General features: G+C 35.3%; 1 protein-coding gene across 3 annotated transcripts in view; it reads left to right on the forward strand.

Annotated features, from left to right (window-relative positions):
• LOC129747818 (synaptic vesicle glycoprotein 2B-like) overlaps positions 1-23,354 on the forward strand; it is a 97,904-nt gene that overhangs the window by 34,602 nt on the left and 39,948 nt on the right. Inside the window, exon 1 of one of the 3 annotated variants that reach the window (XM_055742177.1) lies at positions 16,498-17,291. The exons of the other annotated variants lie outside the window; for them this stretch is intronic. The gene's annotated coding sequence lies outside the window, so the exon portion shown is untranslated. Of the gene's footprint in view, positions 1-16,497; positions 17,292-23,354 lie in introns of those variants that run through there. 3 annotated transcript variants of the gene reach the window in all.

The raw sequence follows: 23,354 nt of genomic DNA on the forward strand, positions 1-23,354 counted from the left end.
CGTTTAATTTAATTCACATTTTCAAACCATACGAAAGTACGCGGGTTTTAATTTAAAGTTTTGTATGGAAAAATGCAAAGTTTAGTGAAAGCTGCTCTTTTGGCTTTTCTCAAATGTTTGTTGCATTGTGGATAAAATTTCAATACATAAAGCTTGTGGAAAATTCACTGCCTACAACTTTTTTAAGATCGTAAATCAATCGGAATAGAGAAAACAAAAATAATAAATTTATAAAGATAATAAAGGGAAAATAAAAAAAACGAAAAAATTTACTGAGAAGCAGGGGTGATTTGTTTCACTCATCTTCGACATTCTTGTTAACCCTTCGTTTCATAAAGTTACAAATTTGCAACAATTAATTAAAACTGTTCTAAACTTCACATTTTTCACATTTTTGTGCTGTGTGGTGGCGGCTTATAGAATACTACCACTGGGATACTGGTCCACGTCGTAAAAGGCGACTTATCCAGTACTTCCCATATGCGTTAGTCATTCTTCAAATGCGACTATCACATTGGGAGGGGGGAACCTTGGCTTGGTTCCAAGCCAAGTTTCTTCAGGGAGGATTCACCAATTGTGCTTATTGCTACTAATGCGCATGCACGAGTTGTATTCTCCTAAATTTTGTAAACACCCGCTTCAAGGTGGTTCTGTGCCTGCGGGCCCCAAAGTGGGGGTAGGAGGGTGTATAATAATCCTATCTTGAGCAGAACGTTGTTAAGGTCTGCACTATAGCCAGGCACTGGTGCAAAGGGCCGTATTTTTCCTGGCAACTCGTGGGATTCAGATTATACACACGATTTTTAAATTTTCATCCTGTATGGGATACCCCGCTTCATGCGTTGATATGAAGGTGCAGTGGTTCTTGTGTGTGATGGAAATATGTGTGGAATTCTTTGATAGAAATGCTTTCTATTAAGGTTGCACAGATAAATCTGCAGCACAAAAGAACCGCTACACTTAACTTATGTCGTTTAATCCTTAATGGAACTGCATCAATCGCCTTGGTCCAAGAACCCTATTTCCGAAATGGAACTTTTTACTTAGGGAATTTGCTCAAACCAAACTTTACTGTGTTCAGTTTAATTGGAATGACTAATGCCCGAATAATGCCTCGTGCATGTATATTGATAAACAATTCTTTAAATGCAACACTTATACCCAATCTAACAACAAGAGACATTTGCGTCGTTCAGGTTTCGCTGCCTGATAGAAAATACATCTACTGTTCAGCATACTCACCATATGAACAATCATCCCCTACGGATGATTTAAAAAATGTCATTTCATTCTGTGAATCACAAAATATACCTCTTGTAATTGGCTGTGATGCCAATGCCCATCATTTTGTATGGGGTAGCTCAGATATCAATCTGAGAGGCTTAAATTTAATGGAATATTTAAGCAGCACTGATTTAGAAATTCTAAATGTAGGAAATGAACCAACTTTTGTTAGGTGTGACAGAGAAGAGGTGATTGACATCACACTTTGTTCTAGAACAATTTCTCAGGAAATTTCAAATTGGCATGTGCCTAACGAAGAATCGATTTCTGACCACAGGTTTATCTATTTTGAACACTCAGGTGAGTTTTTTGAAACAATTACATTCAGAAACCCAAGAACAACTAATTGGGACCTATATTTGGAGCATATTGCTATTAAATTTCATGGATATACACCTGAAATTACTACTCCTTCTGAGTTGGATGAAGTGGTTGCAAAAACCACCGAAATTATTTTAAATTCTTATGAAGAAGCGTGTCCCGTACGAACGTTGAAATTCAACAAAAACAGTACACCATGGTGGAACTCAAATCTCAGTAAATTACGAAAAAACTGCAGACGCTCTTGGAACCGAAGGCGCACGGAAGGTTTTGATGCCTTCAAGTTGGCTCGCAGAGCTTACCGGAAAGCAACAAGAGCTGCCGAACGCTCAAGTTGGCAGAACTACTGCACAAACATTTCAAGCTTGCACGAAGCAAGTAGGTTAAATAAAGTCTTAGCCAAATCAAAAGATTATCAGGTTTCATACCTTAAAACCCCTAGTGGTGATTATACATCAAACGACGAAGAAACATTAAGTTGTCTATTCAATACTCACTTTCCAGGATGTGTTGATCAAGATTCATCGATAGAGCCTGAGTTCTTTTCTGGAAGTCTAGATTCCTTGCATTTTGCTCGGAAAATAGTTACTACAGAATCGATCAAATGGGCAATCGATGGTTTTGCTCAATACAAATCTCCTGGAAGTGACGGTTTATTTCCAGTTTTGCTTCAAAAAGGTTTCGATCATTTCAAACACATATTAAGAAAAATAATGATAAGCAGTTTTGCTCATGGATATATTCCTAAACTTTGGCGGCAGATAGCCGTGAAATTCATCCCTAAAGGGGGACGATCATCATACGACGAAGCCAAAAGCTTTCGTCCTATTAGTCTAAGTTCATTTCTATTAAAAGCACTTGAACGTTTAATTGATCATCATATCAGGCAAGAATGCCTTGTCCAACATCCGCTTAATGCGACACAACATGCATACCAAACAGGAAAATCAACATTAACTCTTCTGCACAACGTAGTACATAATATTGAAAATAGTTTTTCACAGAAAGAATCATGTCTAGGAGCATTTCTAGACATAGAAGGAGCATTTGATAATGTCTCGTTTACATCAATTATGGATGCGGCACTACTTCATGGAGTGCCTAGTGTTATAACTAACTGGATTAGCGCAATGCTAAGTAACAGGAATCTTCATTCGTCTTTAAGACAGGCTTCAATTACAAAAGTTAGCACACGTGGTTGCCCACAGGGAGGTGTACTATCACCTCTTTTGTGGAACCTAGTTGCAGACGGCTTGTTGAGAAAACTCAATGACCGTGGAATACCAACCTATGGATTCGCAGATGATTATCTTCTGCTGGTAAGAGGTTTGTGCATAAGCACATTATTTGATATAATGCAACAAGCTCTGCGCTCTGTTGAACGATGGTGTTCTCATGTAGAACTTTCAGTTAATCCTCTAAAAACTAATATTGTTTTATTTACTAAAAAACGTATCACCCGCGGGGTGCGCCCTCTGCTGTTTTATGGTTCCGAAATCACCGTGTCTAATCAAGTTAAATATTTGGGTGTCATTCTTGACTCCAAATTAAACTGGTCTGATCACATCGAATTCAGAATCAAAAAAGCATGCATGGCCTTCGGACAATGCCGACGTGCAATCGGAAAAAACTGGGGACTCAAACCTAAACATATTCACTGGATTTATTCCACAATAGTAAGACCAATTCTGGCCTATGGGTGTCTAGTGTGGTGGCAGAAAGGAGAAGTTGCAACAGTTCGGACTAAACTAAATCACCTTCAAAGAATGTGTCTTTTGGGGATGTCCGGATCGTTCACAACAACTCCTACTGCAGCACTAGAGGCTCTGTTTTCTATCAAACCTCTACACTTGTTCCTAAAACAGGAAGCCTTCTCATGTGCTTTTCGTCTACAGGCAGTTGGTCTCTGGCTGTCAGGAAATATCGAAAGATCATCGAGTCATACAAATGTGTGGCCTGAATTAGTTAGATTAAACAAGTTTAATCTAGCGCTAAACGATTTAACACTCTCGAGTAGTTTTCCCTACATGGGGTTCAAAGTCAAATTTCCTTCTCCTCAAGAATGGTTATCAGGTTTCGTAGAGGACCAAATGTCCTCTCATATTGTATTCTATACTGACGGTTCATTATCAAACGGCCGTGCAGGTGCAGGAATTTACTGTCACGAGTTGAACATAGAATATGCTCAACCTCTAGGAAAATATTGTACAGTCTTTCAGGCTGAGCTATATGCTATTATGTATGGAGTGCAATTTGCACTTCAAAAGAAGATTATGTTCAGAACAATTTATTTCTGTTCAGATAGCCAAGCAGCTATCAAATCACTCAGTGCTTCCAGTTCTAGATCAAAACTGGTAATCGCATGCCGGAAAGCAATCGAAGAACTTGCTGAAGGCAATGGATTAAACCTTCTATGGGTACCCGGACATAAGGGAATTTTTGGAAACGAATGCGCCGACGAACTCGGTAGAGCTGGGTCGGAAAAGGAATTTTACGGACCAGAGCCGGCTGTCCCAATATCACCATGTTGGTTCAGAAACCAAATTCAAACTTGGTCCTCTAACCAGCATGAACGATACTGGGAAGAGTTGGACACTTGTCGTCAAACTAAATTATTTTTAGAAAAACCATCTCCAATCATATCGAGTTACTTATTAACTTTAAATAAATCTCATTGCCGCATCTTGATCAGAGCACTCTCCGGTCATTGTAAACTCAACTATCACATGCACAACATTCAGCGTGCTGAATCTCCAGTATGTGGTAGTTGTGAATCAGATGTGGAAGATCCCTTCCATCTTATATGTAACTGTCCCTCATTTGCCAGACTACGTTTTCGTACTCTGGGATCTTACGCTTTAAGCGAATCTGAGTTTAAGAAATTAAACTTAAAAAACATTCTATCGTTCCTTACCGAATGTAGAAAAGAGCTTTAATGCTAATAATCCCTAGTGGAAAGGCTTTATGCCATCTTAAATAGATTGAATTTATTTCTTCCTTTTATAGGTTTTTCAGGTTTCTCAGGTAAATGATGAAATCTTGGATAAAAAAAAGGCTAGGCACAATTTTCCCGTATGTTTGGATAACGTGCCGCTATTAAGCCTACCCCCATTCTGATACCTGATACCTGAAAGGGAAAATAAAAAAAACGAAAAAATTTACTGAGAAGCAGGGGTGATTTTTTTCACTCATCTTCGACATTCTTGTTAACCCTTCGTTTCATAAAGTTACAAATTTGCAACAATTAATTAAAACTGCTCTAAACTTCACATTTAGCTAAAAAGTCAATAATATTTCTAATTTCAAGATCACGTTCAATTAAAAAAAAATATTTTTAGTGTTTAAAGGAAAAAAAAACCCACTTGAATCTGAAAATTATGGAATGTGGAAAAAGCCAAATTTTTCAAATTTTTGGCCTAGTGTAATTCATATTGAAAAATTTTTTTCGACTCCAAAAAAAATATTTTCGTATTCCCACTAAAGTAATTTACATAATAAACAAAATTTGAGATTTTTTTTTTGTTTTTTTCTCTGATATAATGGGTTTTCAATAACTGTTGCAAATTTGCAACACCATGCAACGGTAGTACCCTAGCTAGTTATATGGGTTCCATAGTTTGTTTTCGAAACTTGCATCGTTAAACAGTGTATTTGTTTCCCGATGACAGTGTTTTCGTTATTAATGATTTATTATCATGTTAAGGCCGTATTAAGAGGGGGGGGATGAGAAAAATTGCCCCCCCCCCCCTGAATAAAGAGGGCCCCCGAGGTGAAAAAAATAAAAGTTTTGCTCTAAACCGTTATCAAAACAAGAAAAATATTATTAAAAGTTCAAAATTTTTCAAATTTTAAACTAGGACCGGCCCGAATATTTTACTTATTTAGGATTTGTAATTCAGCGTATGTAAAACACATTATTTTGATTTTTTTCCACGGCCCATTGGTATAACAAATACATATTTTGAATAAAAAAAATTGTCGGATGCCTTCATAACTTGCAAAATAAGCATACACCAATTTTCAAAAGTTCTATATTATTGAACGTAATTCAAACTCAGGTACGGGGCTTTATCCAGAGAGTTTAAAAATCTAAAAACAAACAACGAATACGCTTTTTTATTTTTCCACTTGAAAATTCAGTACCTACTATCTGCCAACATTCGATAACCGAGGTTGGAAGTATTGTTTTGCTTTTTTTCTTAGAGATGAATGAATGATTTGATTGAAAATTACAATGCTCATTATTTTTTACTAAAGTATGAGCCGTTTCTTATTATCAATCGACGAAAAATGCTCTTTATTTATACTATTCAACCTTTTCCTGGAAGCTCTGGAAGTGGATTTTAAATTGAAACTTTTTGTTCTTGAAATTAGTTTTATTTTTATTTCTTTTTTATTCTTAAACTGATTTCAAGTTTGAATTCTAATTTTAGAATCATGTTCCAAATTCTAATGCTCATTCCGAAGAAATATTTATTGTTCTTTTAATTTTGCCAACAAATGATATTTAATAGTTTAATGTAATTTGTAATTGAATCATTCCTTCAAAACTAAATTGAGACTTTGCTCTTCAATACTCAAGTATGTTTATTAAAACTGGCATATAGTTATGGTATGATTTAAGATTTAGAATCTTTATCAGAACCAATTTAAATACGTTTTCGGAATTGATTTGTGTTGATTTGTTCAAGGTTATGTTCAGAAAAGTTGTATAGGTAAGAAGCTTTCCATTTTGGCGCCGGTCGTGGCCTAGAGGATAGCGTTCCAGTCATCTAAGCCAGAGTCCATGAGATCGAATCCCGATCACGGCACATATAGTGCTCTTTCCGTGGTCTGGTGGTAAGATGCCTAGCCATAAAATCCTTGAAAGATGTACGCCTTAGAGTTAAGTAAATTAGATCTCTTCAAAGAAACATGAAGTTTCACTGAGATCCTATATGTGTGTGTTCGTTTTTTTTTAGCACCTTCAAGCAAACGTAAGGAATAATTTCCTCAGTAGGTGGTATATTATTGCATAACTACTCCTAGCTAATTTCTCGAGAGTCTTTGTAGTCTAGTGGATAAGCTGGTGCGAGTCTGGTTCCGATGTGCCAGGCTGGGTTCGATTCCCGGTATCGGCGAGACAACTTTTGGGTTCGAATCCCATAAGAAGCCGACAGGTAAGATGTGTTTCCTCTTATAACTGATTATATACACGGATGCCGGAATACCTCTAAGTAACCTGATTGACTCGTTCTTCCAACATATACCTACATACGAAGCCATGGGGTCGGTCCAAGAATGCATTTGAGCACATACTTAGGCAGAAACTGCGGTGAATCCGTGCACCCATGGTGGAAAACCAACATACATAACTACTCCCAGCTAAATTCTTAACTTTCCGTTGTCCAGAAATCTAGATTTGCGAAGTTCCTGTGCGAAAACTATGATTAGTGCAAAAGAAATTAGGAATAAGCATTTATTTCCAGTTGTAGAGTGTGAAGAAAAAAAGGTGTAACCGTTTCATGTTGTTGCAAATTTGCAACAATTAATATTTTTGCTAAATAACCGAAATATGTGAATATAATATTTTTTCCTTATTTTTCCCTTCATGTATTCATCATTGCGCACTATTGAGAATTTTTTCGAGAAAAAATAAAAAATCATGAAATGAAGGCTTTACAAGAAGTATATTTTGGTACTTTGCCACGGGGTCCACTGACAGCGAGATAAAAATGATATCTTTTTGGTTATTCAAATTAGGGCTTTTGTTGGAGTGGTAATTTCAACGTTTCCGGGAACCGGGAAATCTGAAGATCATTCATTATCCGAGGGTTTTTCAGATCAGAGATTGTTTGTACAATAATTTCAAGAATCTCACTTTTTATGGAAGGGAAGCTCCCGTAAAAAATCATCTCTCATAAGTAGAGACAATGGCTATAAGGGTATTTCGGGGGAATATGGACCTGCTAAGATGAATGACCGAGTATGTGGAATACATAAACCTGAAACCCCGAAACATTGCAACATGTTTTTAATATTTCTATCCGCTACTCATATCTTTTCAAAAAATTACTTTTTATTGTAAAAATTAAGAAAATAGTCGCTTTTTGAAAACGCTTCTCGAAGCAACCTTTGAAATTTTCCCTTTTTTCAATTCATTTAGATAGCAAAAAAAAATAGAATGTAGCAACGGCGTTTACCAGATACGATGTTCCGCTTCCGGAAAGAAAAAAAAAGAAATCTTTTCCAGGAACCGGCCATATTGGATCACTTGAAATGCGTTTTTTTGACACAATTTTCCAACCAGCACAGCTTCCTTTACCCGGGCAAGGAAAACTTTTTCGTTACGATGCAACTGGACGATTACCGTTTCCTTCCCTAGAATTTTCGTTCCAATGCTTCCTCTAAGGCCGGTTCCTACGTAATTTATTCCTTCAACATGGCCGCCGAATGGGTGTGCCCTGTGCAGATTGTTTTGCTTCACACTAAGCACGTGACTCGGAAAAAAAGTTGGTTGGAAAATATTCATAGCTCATTTCTCCCAAATGCTAATTTTGCAGTTAACGGTATTCGAGGAAGCTATTTTTGCCTCATCGAAACAAGAAACTCAAATACGTTTGGCGGATACAGCTTCACAGTTTCTGGTCGTAAAATTTTGAATGAATGAATGAAGGGATTGATAAAACACTTTATGATTGTTCTATAACGTACACAACTTCAAACGCTACCTGTCATTGTCTAAATTCCCGTCGCACTACTAAACCTGACTCATTAGGTATCGAATTAGAACACACCTTTTAATTGATGTTGCCACCTCGAGCAAGGGGGATGTGTTTGCTGGACGTGCGTGCACTGAAAAGGGTTTCGCACCCTGAAGGCGCAATCCCAACAATCATCAAATCATACCTGTGGTAGCCCAGCAGAGCAGTCACTAAACGGTGGGAAATTATTGCATGCATGAGTAGGTTGATGCATCCCCTACGATCAACAGACAGATAGATCCACGTTTTTGCGGTACGCAATTTTCCTAACATCTCTCTCAACGACGATGAACATCATCTGATCAATCGGGAAGCCGGAGATTCCGATCCAGAGGATAAAGTTTTTAAGATTCTTAAAGCCTGTCATTAAAAGTGATTGAAAATACAGGGATGATGATCATAAAACGCGTAAATTTGCTGGCGTTGATGTTTCTCATTTTAGGGAAGAAAATGGGTTCCAAAATTTGTTATTATTTATTGCACGATTCATATCATGAATATCGTCAACTGCGTGCAATGAATTTGATAAATATGCTCAGCAATATTCAATTCATCGCATTTTCGATAATAGGGTGAAAAGTGTTTATTGTTTCCGAAATTTGTAAAACATGACCGATTATGTTCCGATAGCAGGCAGCCGCAGCATCCCTATAGAGATGTCAAGTAAACATCTATGTAAAAAAATCTCATGCCTAACTATTGTGCGCGATGTTTTGAACAACAGATTCATGCTTTAAGGTGTTGATTATAATGCTATTCGCGAAACTTCGCTAGGCAATTCAGACGATTTTATTTATTGAGATGCGTAAAGAGTTGAGTGATAGGCTCTTGAAAGCGTACAACGAGTGATGATCATGTTATTTTCTGGGAAAACATTTGCGTGCGACTGATTCTTAAAAATAGGTGTGATAAATTTCAATTTGATCAAAGACCTAAATTGCTATTTATTCAATCTCATTCTTTAAAACCTCTGTCAATTTAAATTGACACCTAATTTAGGCCAATCCGAAGTATTACAAAAAAGAAAAATGTTGAAAATCGAAGAAAAACAAGTGACTGAAAAAGATACAACTTTACAAACTAGAAATGTTTTAAAACTTAGAAGGCCGATCACTTTTCACACAACGCTTCACATCTGAAAATAGACCTAAAAGCGTTTTGAAACTTTTGTAGGGAAATCACTCTGCACAATACGGATTTGTTCGAGTAATTTTCTGAACTTTATTTTCCTATGTTTTATTCATCAAATTGTGTTGTTTTATGTACTTAACTAAAAGGGATGAAGAGATAGACATTCGGAGTCTTCGACCTTCTTGTTTAGGTTTAACAAGGATTATATTTTGGTATAAATTTTTGCCACGGGGTTGCGATAGCGAAATAAAAAAGCTTTTTTTTGCCTTTCTTACAGGAAGGTAAAGCGAACAGTCAGTTGGGACTATCATTTATTAAGACCCCACATACCAAATCAACTAAGCTCAACGAGTTACGAAGATGTCAGTTGATTTGTATGTTCCAATTAAAATGATTTTACCACTCTTTACAATTTTAATGAATTTAGTTACAAAAAATTGATTTTTTCCCCCCCCACGGATCCTACTGTAAAAACGGGGAAAAAATACGAAAATATTTAAAATTGATCTATTTCATAGTTCATATCATACTCATGTTGGCTCCAAAAAAGGTAGCCATTTGTTCGCTAAGTAGCAGTAACGAGCATTCACTAAATGAATTACGGAGGCGATCGAAAACTGTAACTTTTAATTTGTAACTGATTAGCAGATTTTTTTAACCTCGTTTGAAACTGAAACGTGAAACGTGAAACGTGAAACTGTTTTGAAGTATAATTTAGTTCTAGAATTTAGATCTGACATCTTTTTTTCACCAAACTTTTTGCCGAAGTTGTTTTTATTCACCATATGGGCAGGGGTTGTTTCTCATAACCATCCAGAGTTCATTTGTACTCGACAAAGCTTACTAACAGTAGAAATTTTGAAATTTTTGACGTTTTTATTTTTGTTCGATGTTCTTGGATGTATCAATGAGCCTACCTTCAGGAGTTAAAAGTGGGTCACGAATGTATTAGCAAGAATACGCTGTACGTGAAGTATGGAACTCATCATTGATCTTTTTTATGAAATGACTTCTACGACTGAATTACTATTTGAACTGAGGATTCGAAATTAATAAATCAAAAAAATTATATAAAAGCATATCTATGAAACTTCCCTGTTAATGTCCTAAAAAACAACCATGAAACATTCTCGTACATACTCACACAATATTTTAACCAAATATTAGAGTCAGGAGTTTTCCCGAACTGTCTAAAAATTGCGAAAGTTATCCCTGTTTTTAAGGCTGGCGATTCGCTTGACGTCAATAACTATCGTCCTATCTCGACCTTAAGCGTTTTTAGTAAAGTGTTCGAGAAGCTTCTTGTTAATAGGATTGTAGACTTTCTAAATCAGAACAATATACTCTATAAACTGCAATATGGATTTAGATCAGGCTCGAGCACTCAAATTGCCATCTCAGAATTAGTGGAATCTATCATATGTAAAATAGAGTCAAAAAATGTTGTTGGGGCATTGTTTTTGGATCTCAAAAAAGCTTTCGACACTCTAAATCATGACATATTATTGTCCAAATTGCATAAATACGGGATAAGAGGAACAGCAAATAATATCCTTCGTAGCTACCTAGAAGATCGCAAGCAGTTTGTGGCTATTGAAAATACAAGAAGCGAATTAAGAAATATTGATATCGGTGTACCACAAGGGAGTAATATCGGGCCATTACTTTTCCTCTTATATGTAAATGATTTATGTAACCTTCAACTTAAAGGCACAGCACGTTTATTTGCCGATGATACAGCAATTTTTTATTCAGAAACTTCACCTGATATTATAATTCAGCACATTGAAGACGACCTAAAACTGCTTTCAAAATATTTCAATTCAAACCTACTTTCACTTAATTATACAAAAACCAAATACATGTTGTTTCGTTCTTCACATAAAAAACTGCCTCGTACTAATGACCCAGCTATGAATGGTAATACGATTGAGAGAGTTAGTTGTTTCAAATACTTAGGAATTTACTTAGATGAAACTCTTTCATGGAATCGTCAAATTGAACACCTGGAAAAAAAAATTACTCCTCTTTGCGGTGTTCTTTGGAAACTGAGAAATTTTGTTCCCCAACATGTTCTCTTTAAATTTTATTTTGCGTTTATTCACTCTCATTTGAACTACCTTGTTATGATATGGGGAAGAGCTTCTTTGTCTCACTTACAGAAACTTCAAACGCTCCAGAATAGATGCTTGAAAAACATCTTAAAACTCCCTTTGTTATTCCCTACCTTTCAGCTATACTCTTTAAGAACGCATAACGTTCTTCCAATATCTGAACTCTGTGATTTGCAAACTGTTATATATATCTATGATAATCTACACTCAACTGAAAATATTCAAAACCTCCATTTTACTACGGGGTTGCGAACTCATAACACTCGCCAGTCAGATTTCTTGCAACGAAGCCGATCCACAACATCATTAGGGCAAAAAAGAATTTCGTTTATTGGACCTACTAAATACAACACCTTACCAACTGATATTAAAAACATAACCAATCGTTCCATGTTCAAAACCAAAGTGATACAGCTTTTGAAAGAAAAATTGAACCATTAAAACAGTCGATCATCAACCAGTCTTTGTTTTGCTTACCTTTTGCATATTTGTAGCGTTAATTTCTAATATTATTATTCTTTAAAAAATTGTAGTTTGTATTTTTATCTTATTAAATTATTGAACATAACTTGATAAAATTAGTAAATATAATTAGTGTAATAGTAAATATAGTATAATGAATCTCTTCAAAGGAAATTATTTTCCATTGAGATTCATATTGTTGTCAATTTAGTTAAATAATACATTTCCTCGCACGACATTAAACAATTTTGTGTTCTCAGCATGATTAAAATTTGCTCGCGTTAACTTTTATTATTCATTGCTGCCAGACATGCTGAGAACAGTAGCGTCCATTACCAGGGGGCTCAACTGAGCCTTTTGGTGTGGGGGAGTGTGGTGGGCCGCTACAAAAAAAAAAAAAAAAAAAAAAAAACAGTTTTAATATGTTTAAAATTTTTGAAAAAATGGTGCATTCGAAAAAAATACTGAAAATTAAGTTCTTCAGCCTTCTTGGCTATGCAGTTTAAAAAAAAAATTCAATATTTTTCCTATACTTTATTTTTTTTCCTTTTGATTGTTGTTTAGGGTTGTTTTCGGCAGTTTCAGTCTAGTTCTCAGTTTTCCTTAGCGATACAGTTTTTCGTAGGACAAAAGTTGTTTGTAATCATACAATTTAACTTCTGTGAATTTTCCAGCATAAAAAAAACTGGGGTTGAGAGATTTCAGAACATGAATTAATAATTCAAATTCAGATCTCAGATTAAGAATTGAGATTCAGCAATTAGAATACAATTTGAGATACAGCCTCGGAATTCAAATTAAGTTCAGATTCAGATGTTTTTTCAGATCTTTTTTTTTATTAAATGATTTTTTCAGCTGAGCTTCTTTCTGAACTGAGGATTCGAAACTAAAAAAAATGATTTTATAAAATTACAAAGTTTCGTATTCAGAGTCCAGTTTAGATTTTTTTTTTGAATTTTTGAGTTTTTATTCAAAATTTAGAACTTGGATTCACATATTCAGAATTTAAACCGGAATCCAGATTTTAGTTTTGCATTCACCTTCATAATTCAGATTAGAATAGAAATTCGAGATTTTGTATTTCTGTTCGGAATTCACATCAGGATTTCAAAATTTTCAGATTCATAATTAGAATCAAGCTTGAGAAGTCACAATAACTCTTATCAAACCCAGTCCCAGATTCAGATTCAGCTTCAAATTAAGAAGACAGATTCATAATTCTATATAGAACTTATGTTCAACATTCAGATTAAGATTTCTCATTCAACATTTGAATTTTGAAATCTGATTAAGTTTTCAGATTCAGATTTAAGAATTAAATCAATGAGTTGTTAATCATATCACTATCCTCTTATAAGGCTGAGCTTTTAAAAGGTATCATCCTAGGCTACGTGGCACCGCCAGCCATCAATATTGTAGTTGGTTTAATTTATCCACTTGTAAAAAACACAAAAAATAGCAAGACTCGAACCTGCGACCATACAGCGCGAAAGTCCCAAGCGCTACCACGACACCATTTCAACATGTATTTCTATGACATAATTCTACTGTTCAAATAAACTCTTTAATCACCAGTTCACTTTTCCCTTTTTCGCTTTGATTTTGGATTTGTCTTCATTCTTATTATGTGATTTAGAAATACGGAATCTATCGTTGTGTCGGGTTTTTGTTATTCAAATTAGGGCTTTTGTTGGAGTGATCGGAGAGTTGGAGAGTTGGAGAGTTTTTCGGATCAGAGATTATTATTATAATTTATTAGAGACCTTTTAACCACCCGGGTCATTCGGGTCTGTCGTATCAGAGATGGTTTGAAGAATATTTTCAAGAATTAAACTTTTTATGGAAGGGGAGCTTCTATACAAAATCATCTCTTTTTCCTATAAGGTACACCGGGTTAAGTTGGGACGCGGGGTAAGTTGGTACAAAGGCTATTGAAACACTACTGTGCACTATCGTAGTAGACTGAGTCGATTTAGGGTCATTTTTGAATTTCTCAAACCCTGGGGTCTGAAAAGCTTCGCCTTAATCCAAAACTCATCCATGATTTTTTGTAGAATTTTTGAGTAACGTTTACATGAGTAAATTTGAACTTTTAGGTTTGTATGGGAAAAATGAATATTTTGTACTGAAAAATCAACATCATTTTTGATTCTTCTGTGGAACCGAGCCAGGTGACAGTTCGTGGGCCAATTTATAAAATTCTTCAAGGAAATGTTCCGCTGAACAGCTTTGTCGAAGACCGCAACTTCGTATCTCATTAGGCAAAAAAGTTATTAGCTGTTTAAGAGAGGTACGTCTTTTCACATTGATAAACAATAAATATAATTGACATCACTGCTGGAGCCTCGCGAAGTATAAAGTATTTCCTGAGACAGATGGTGGTAGGGTAGCTTTTTGTTTTTGTTTTGAAAAATGTAAACACCTACTGGTCGCCATTTTGATTTTGGGAGATTTGCACTGTTCAATTATTTCTTCAAGAGAACTATTTTTTTCAAATTAACATTACATAAAATCAACATTACCTTCAAAGTATTTCGAGTCTACAATTATTTAATTTTAAGTAGTTTAAAAAATTAAAAATTTTGCATAACCATTACTATTGCACCGCTAATTTGGTTTCGTTACTATCCGGCCATTGAACATGCGTAGTGTTGTTGTTATTTCTACCCTACCACCAGGTGCCGAAAATTGTAAACATGAGAAATCAGCTGTTCGTTTGACAAGTGGGGAAATGCCTTATTGCAGGAAAAGTAGTCATGCAATACCTCGCCAGGTACCCTGCAGGGATGTCAATTGAATTTATTGATTATCTATACGAAAAAACATACCTCTGTTAAACAGCTAATAACTTTTTTGTCTAATGAGATACGAAGTTGTGGTCTTCGACAAAGCTGTTCAGCGGAAAATTTTCTTGAAGAATTTTATAAATTGGCACATAAACTGTCAGCTGACTCGGTTCCACAGAAGAAACAAAAATGATGTTGATTTTTCAGTACAAAAAATTCAATTTTCCCATACAAACCTAAAAGTTCAAATTTACTCATGTAAACGTTACTTAAAAATTCTATAAAAAATCATGGATGAGTTTTGGACCAAGATGAAGCTTTTTAGACCCCAGGGTTTGAGAAATTCAAAAATGACCCCAAATCGACTCAGTCTACTATCATAGCAAGCGCAGGTAGAGTTTTTATCAATCGAAATCGAAAATTTTGATTGGAAAATTGGTAAAAAAAAATCTGAGTAGTTAGTCTAGCTGAATAATAAACAGGCCTGACGTCATTTCTACAAGGTAAGAAAGTTTCCAACCGGTAAAATAAACATTTTTTTTCAAATTTGTAATGGTCAGCCAAATGACAGGCTCCTAGCCAGAAAATTTTCATTGATAACTCACGCCAAGTTCCGGAGATAAACAAGGAAAAAAAGGTTAAGGTTAAGGTTAAGGTTAAGGTTAAGCTTCAGAAAATAGGAAATGTCATCAAAAATAGCCTTTGAAAAAGTAATATTAGTGACGTCCAAAAATTGAACTTTTCCATTGAACGATATTAAACTTGTAAACATTACATTACAAGGCAGCTTCACAGAAAATTTCATGCATTCAAAAGTTATTCACAAAACCAGGTGTTGCATTTTTTCTCGAACACTGTCGTAATTCCTTTGAAAAGAAATTCATCGACTACCTTTTGAAATAAAGTCATAATTTTCTTTTTATTATTGTACAAAATACAAAAATTATCTTTTTATCATTATTCCGCATGGAATATTATATCGAACTGTGGAATATCGAAATCAGTAAGTTGACAAAATATGTCAGAAGTTTTACTATTTTTCTCTTAAATCCATATTTTTCTAAATACCTCTGATTTTGTTTAATTACATTCAAGGGAAGAAGGAGGATTATTGCTTATTGAGGATCTGCTCACCTCTCCTTCCCTTTCTCAATATGAACGTTTTTTTTCGCCAGATATTTACGTTCCTTTTTATTGACTGATGTTTTGAAAATTTTGAAAATCGCCACCACCAGCAGGAGCACATTTACTCTAATTGTGACCAACTTATTATAACGCAGGATAGTGGAATCTGCGCTCAATCTCAGCCTCCCTCCGTTTTATGAGTCATCAACGACGATGGACCACGCTGACGATCATTCGGTTGCTCTCCAAACTCCGAACGATCAACCTGTTGTGTTTATCGGCAAACAAATGTTGCGTAGCTATGTGGAGATACGTACATATCTACTACCTTCCTACTGGCTTGATACTTAAAAACGCTCTCCCAGGTCCGGCCGACTGACGAGAACAGCTTCTTAGTAGATGATGATAATGGGACGCTAATGAAAGAGAATAATAACAACAAAACATTCGCCGAGTCCGGCCGAGTAAGTAGGAGAGGCTGCTGCATGCTGTCGATTCATATGTTTGTTGTTGTTATTGATTCGGTTCAGTTTCGTAGATCCATTCATCGAACCAACATCTCTTCCAAGTTTCTTCTCTCCTGCTGCTCGAGATTTTCATAGCCAGGAGCTACTAAAAGGATTTCTCGACCCAGATAAGATCGTGCGTTGCGTATACTTCCATATGTGAGAAAAACTAGATCTTATCACGACTTATCGTGTGAAGCGTTATTTATGCGTGAAATTTCTGAATTATGAGAACAGTTTTATGGGCCGTTTGATGCATCGGAGGAAAACGATTGTTATTGTTCGGGTGTTTTTCATCGGGAAAATAAGACATCGACCTTAATCTGTCGTGTCGAAAAAAGATCAGTCTATGTTGTTTATACATGTTTATACATCTGTTTAATTTTTTTTTTCACTCAATGATACATTCGACGGGTTTCGAGTGAGTATAATTGACTAATCATTCTGCGAACTACCCTTCGAAAAAAAAAGTTACATTGATGGTTACATCAAATTTGCAACATTGCAACTCAACGATCGATGCTTGGGAAATCCTTCACCAAAAGCGGACTTTGGATGCCGGTTTTGAGATAATTACCAGGACAAACATTTGCCACACTCAACGGTGCATAAATCGAGTGAAAGTGTATTTTTTGAGGAGGAACTCATCATTGACCAACACCTAAGCCGGGTGGAAGTGTGAAAAATTATTGACCGAGAAAGCTGTTACGTTTCCTCTGTCACCAGCTGGCTGCCAGATAGCAAATACTTAGATTTTTGCTACATTAGTGAATGATCGCGTAAGCTTTGCTGAACTGAGCTTTTGGATTAGTTCTTCGAGTAAGTACCTAGGGGTGATTGTTTTGGGAAGCTAAACGGGAAACAACTGTTAACTTTTAAATATTTGCTGTTTTCGATACGGAATTCAATTCTGAAACGAGCCTCTAGAAACGTTACCGTAATGTATATCAAAATAATAGTTCTTCCGCCGAGTTTCTAAGCATGATAACTTAAAATTCAATCTTTAAATTTTTTCCAAAAATTTTGGAACTGTGAAAAATAATACGCATTCAAAATTTTGTGAACAGATTGATCGATTCTCAAGTATGAACGCTTGATAAGCTGTTTGTAAAGATAAGCGTTATTTGATCTATTTTTACGTAGACTTGCTACGAATTCATTTGTTTTTGATGAGTTTTGGATGACACAATGTTTATTAGAATTATCAATTGAAACTCCTAAACTATATTTAGTTGAACAAAACTCCCAAAAAAGATTTTTTTTTTCTTAAATTCTTGTAATTTCTGACAGCTTAGCTGTGCTGATCTGGTTCAATGATGTTTGAAATGGTCAAGAATAGGTGTACATCAGTCCAAAAATGTATAATTTTGGGGATCCAATAGAAGTATCGACCACTTTCCTGGAACTTTCGGTACAAATAATGCTTACTTTAAATAAGACAATTTTGGCTTTGATTCGCTGTATCTCAATTCTCAATTAACCGTAACCGACTTACTAAATTCAAATTTTTTTCAACTCGATGATTTGATTACACTAGTTTACAGCATTTTTGAACTAAGTAAGCTGAAAATCACTTTAAATGTCAATTCGGGTGCTGAATCCAAAAGTGACATTATGCATGCAGAAAAAATCCAAAATATGAGCGCTAAGAGCAAGTTCACTGATGTTAGGAAAAAGTGGTAGAAATTTTGACAGTTACGGCACATTTTGAAAATTTTGCCGTGCAAAAACATTTTCAAGATCTGTGGCCTTCTAGTTTTTTTACAACACGTGTTGTATTTTTGCATGCTGTGATGCAAAAATAGCAATATTTTTATCACATACGGCTGAAATAGAAACAGTTTTGTAAAAAAATACAACGCCAAAAGATCTTGAAAACATTTTTGCATGGTTAAATTTTCAAAATGTCAAAATTTCTTCCACTTTTTCCCAACACCAGTGAACTTGCTTTAATGATCATAGCAGCTTTGCCTACTAGCGACACGTCGAATACGTCTCGACGTGGAAAATAATAACGCGATGTAGAGTAAATAACATAAACAATGTTCGAGTACTACATGGAAATCGCCTGCTGGACTAAAAAAGAAAAACAAACCTGTGAATTACAGGAATACCGCTAGTAAAAAAGCGTCGCTAGTCCTACTGTCGCTATTTGGTTTGGGCTATACACATAATATTTAAAAAATCTCATTAGAACAGTTTTTGATTGCTCCAAATTTGAAATTTTGGAAAAATTAAAAAAAATACTTGTACTTACAGTACCGTTCATAATTGTACAGAAATTTGAAGCACGCGCACTGTCACTTCGACTTTGAACTTCTATAACTTTTTACTCTGATGATATATTTTGTTCAAATTTTTTGCGTCGAATAAATCAACTATCGCATTATTATATCACAAAATTTGAGCTTTCTGGAGTTTGTGTGGCCTGAGAAACAGTAATTCTACGAAAATCGGACTTTTTGGACTTTTCTCATTTATACTGCAAAATCTCTGAAACTACGCTACACTTATTATTGAAATTTTGCAGAGTGATTGTTGAAATATAAAGCTAGCATGTCTGAAGTTTTTGAAAAGTTCTACCGATGAGATCAAAAGTTACGTGAGGTGCAATATTTCAGGCATGAACCTAGAAATGCGATTTCTATAGAATTTTGGACGAATGTTTCTATAGGAAAATCATATTCTCTGTTCAACAACCAGCAAATCTATTTCAACCTAAAAATCAAAACAATATTAAACAACTTAAGACATAATAGTGCGATAGTTGATCTATTCAACGCAAAAAATTTGATCAAAATATATCATCAGAGTAAAAAGTTATGAAAGTTCAAAGTCGAAGTGACAGTGCGCGTGCTTCCAATTTCTATACAATTATGAACGGTACTGTAGATTCAAATATCTCGGACTACATAATAATACACATGAAATCTCGCTTTTGCATATAGAAGGTGAATAAATTCGCTATTGTTCATCTGAACCTCCATTTTGCGTATGGTCAACAGTATTGTTGATAATAGTGAATTTATGATAGAAACATGTTTGATGTTTTCATCTACTTTTTTCGACGAGAATTAAAACAAAATTACGAGTTGGTCCAAACATTTCGAGCTATTTTTGGCGTTTTGCTCCTCCTCAGTGAACCTTAAAATTAAATTTAATTATAGTAGATGAGAGTGGGGAAACGTGGGCCACTCTGAATATCTCAGATGTGTATTGAGATAAAAATCTCAAACCAATTGTCATTGCCGACGCTTTGCGTAAGCATATTTTTCTATACGTTGTTGACTTAAAAAAATTTAAAAAAAAACTTACTTACGTAATTAAATAAGCACTTGCTCATTGCATCGATGGGGAACCAAAAGTTCATAACAAAAATATGCTCATACGCTTATGATCTTAGTATTGTCATGTTCTTTCACGTGGAAAAGCAATTTTTGATGAAACATCAATAAGTTACACGTTTGTGCAACCAATTTGCAAATCATGGGTTGTGGGGAATCGTGGGCCACATTTTGTGGGGTATTTTGGGCCACCTATATTTTTATGTTTTTATACTCATTCAGAACTTAAAATACGTATTTCCTATATGAAAAGTTTTCTTACGCTAAATGAAGAGCTATGAATAAATTTTTGTCCATGCTATATAAGGAGTTTGGCCGAAACGTTCGCGAGCCAGGTTTTTAAATCTATTCGTAAATTCGTGAATTCTTGTAATAAGTTTGAAAAATTTACGTTCTTATCTCTGTTAGGTGTAATAATGCTTTCAAAAATAACCACGGGCTGGCCAACGATGTGGTTAATATTGCAAAAGATACTGGAACAAGGGAAGCAATAAAGCTTGGAGTTCCCTGAAAAACGGTTGATATGGAGGTTTAGATACAAGATTTAGTTTAATTTAAATCATAATCGCCGTCACTTAATGTTTAAATAAAATTGTATAAAATGTTGAATCTCACCAAACAAGTCACGTCTACTGGCAACATCTTCGAAACCACGCGTTTATTTTTGGCCGGTATAAAGGAACAACGAGCTGATTGTATTCGGACATCGGAACCTATGATAACTCATGTATCCTTGTTGTTAACTTCTGGATTGTGTTTGCCATCGCTGTTCGTCTCGTCAGCAGAATTACAGGTAGAATTCAAAATCTTTTTTTTCACAATTTTTTCTTCAGTAACGTATTTGAGGTTGTTTCGATTTCGAGGAAGAATGACCTTAATGGGTTAAATTCCTATAAAATAGTTGTTTCGATTTTAAACTGAGCGAAAATTTCTGACGTGTGCCAACTTTTATCGCTTACTTTGATCTCCTTATGTAAGGATACAAAAGGCATATTTTTATAAACTACCTAAGAGCAAATTCACTCGTTTGACACTTGACACATTTTGAAAATTTTACCATGCAAAAATGTTTTCAAGATCTTTAGGCGTTGTATTTTTTTACAGCACTGTTTCTATTTCAACCGTATGTGATAGAAATCGAGCTATTTTCGCATCACAGCATGTGAAAATAGAACTCGTGTTGTAAAACAAAATACAACGCCACATATCTTGAAAATGTTTTTACATGGTAGAGTTTTCAAAATGTGCTACAGGTGTAAAAATTTCTACCATTTTTCCCAACACGAATGAACTTGCTCTAAGCAAGGATTTTTTCTATTTTTTAAATAAATGATACTTTAATTATATTGTGAAAATGAGGAGCAAACGGGATATAAAAGGACCTTCCGGGTTCAAAGCTTATCACAGAAAATCGAGAAACTTCTCTCACACGTGCGCTTCCGTTTAGGGCCCATTTATTTACAATATCGATACCCATGAACGTCATAAGAGAAAACATCCATAAAACCACAACTCATGCCAACAATTTGGTTATGCAAAACTTAAACGCCTATGTATGGGAAAATCGGGCGTGGGAAATTACTGCATCGTATAATGTTTCAATTAGGAAGCGCTAGATGAGCAAAAACTTAATATGATCGTTAATTAGCTGAAAAAGATTAAGATTGAAATCTATCTGCCTACCTATAGTCTTTCGGTAGAAGTTATCGGCTGTTTTGAAATATATTTTTAACATATTCTCACAATCTTGTTTACGAAATTTACGGTTTAAGTAGTTGAGTGAGATATTTTTGTTCGACACACGGTTATCCGCTTGTCAGTGCTCTTGTTGATGAGTTAATGTGTTAAGTGCTCTGAACGTCTATTGTATGCGATTCGATTTGATAAACGCCTTCTCAATTACTTGATGGTAATTTGACTTAATTAATTGAGGAAAATGTTTTGAGAAAAGTTACGTAAGGACTTCTGGCATGTGTGGCGATAATAGATTTCAGTGAACTAATTTTTTTAATTTAATTTTTTCAAACAGACTTTTGGTCATAAGTATGTTTGGATCATATCATGCCAATTGAAATTAACGACGGTTTAAATCCATCAGGAGTTAAATTAATGATTTCAGCAAAAGCTTCAGCTTTTTCTCTAGTTGAACGAAAGTCAACCATCTGTGGTGGCTACCAAATCTTTGTATTCAATTCCGGTAAAATATCCGTTACCGTAGGTCACGCTCTCGTCGATCAGCGGAATCATTAACCTTAGCCAAGGCGATGCAAAGTGGGTGCTTGTACCTACGAAATAGAACCAGGTATATCTACATAGCTACATATGCTCTCACTCTCGAATCAAGCGGGTCGATTTGCATAAAATGGCTATATATGCTTCTGAGATTCTGATGGGCCGATGAGGGGCACGAAACAAACAAAAAAAAGCAGCCCAGGTTGTTCCCGCGTTGCCGGAATTATTTCAACAACCTATCGGAACGCTCATTATCTGTAACTGGGCGAAATCTGTTTCCTCTTGATTGTCCTATATTAAAAAAAGTGCTAAAAGAGTATTAAATTTCAATAAACACATCCCTCACTTTTAATAAGTTTAAAAAGAGTGTTATCGAAATAGCATCAGTGAAGTTATGCTCATCTGAAAACTCCGTCCGAACCATTTTTAATTGTCGTTGGGACATTCATGTAAATATTGAGACACGTTGACGACCCAATTCTACAAGTTTAGTATTGTAGTGATGGGATGATAAAATCTACGTAAACTGCATTGTTGCAATGTATAAAAATTAGATAGGCTTCTGCAATTACTATTATTAACACGATTTTATATTCCTTTTTTATAAGGTTTTTGAGATCTCCAAATCTTCATCTCGTGATAGTCGTAGCTGTTTTTGCAAAACTTACCTGTTAAAATTATTTCTGTCTTAATCTTATGCATATTCTTTTTTAGCTTATATTTAGTTTTTGAGTAAAACTGTTAACGCTTATCGTTCTAAGTACGAGCTAAATTGCCTACACATGAAAACTAGATAATACCTAGGCTATTTAAATCATCGACGATGACAAATGATTCACAGTTGTTGTAGCCCGGGCAGGATTAATGACCTACTCCACGTGTGTCCAAATTTGTCGTTTTTGCCAGTCTTCAATCAGCGGAAACAAACATTATCGAAACTTCCAAAAGTAGACATTGCTTCAATTTCTATCGGTTTGAGTTGTGCAAGTATATGAAGTAAAAGAAGGATTTAATATGATTTTCCAACAAAATATCACCTGAAAACAGTCAACATTGTCGTAACCTGGTGATTCCGTTTTAGTAACAATTGCTTAGCCAATTCAAGATAAAACTCTTTATTTGATTTAATGGCAGCAGTGAAAACTGCTGAACCATTATCGCAACGTTCTGCTTCGTCCTGGTGTCCGAACAAGGTGACCTCGACCAGCTTGCGGGCGACCACCGTCTTCAAAGCTGTCGATTTTGATTCGAATTTTCGAACCACTGCTTCCTGACCCGGCGCTTCCTTCCTGGTCAGATTCTCCAT

The sequence above is a fragment of the Uranotaenia lowii genome, chromosome 2 (assembly GCF_029784155.1).
Source record: "Uranotaenia lowii strain MFRU-FL chromosome 2, ASM2978415v1, whole genome shotgun sequence".
NCBI lineage: Eukaryota > Metazoa > Arthropoda > Insecta > Diptera > Culicidae > Uranotaenia > Uranotaenia lowii.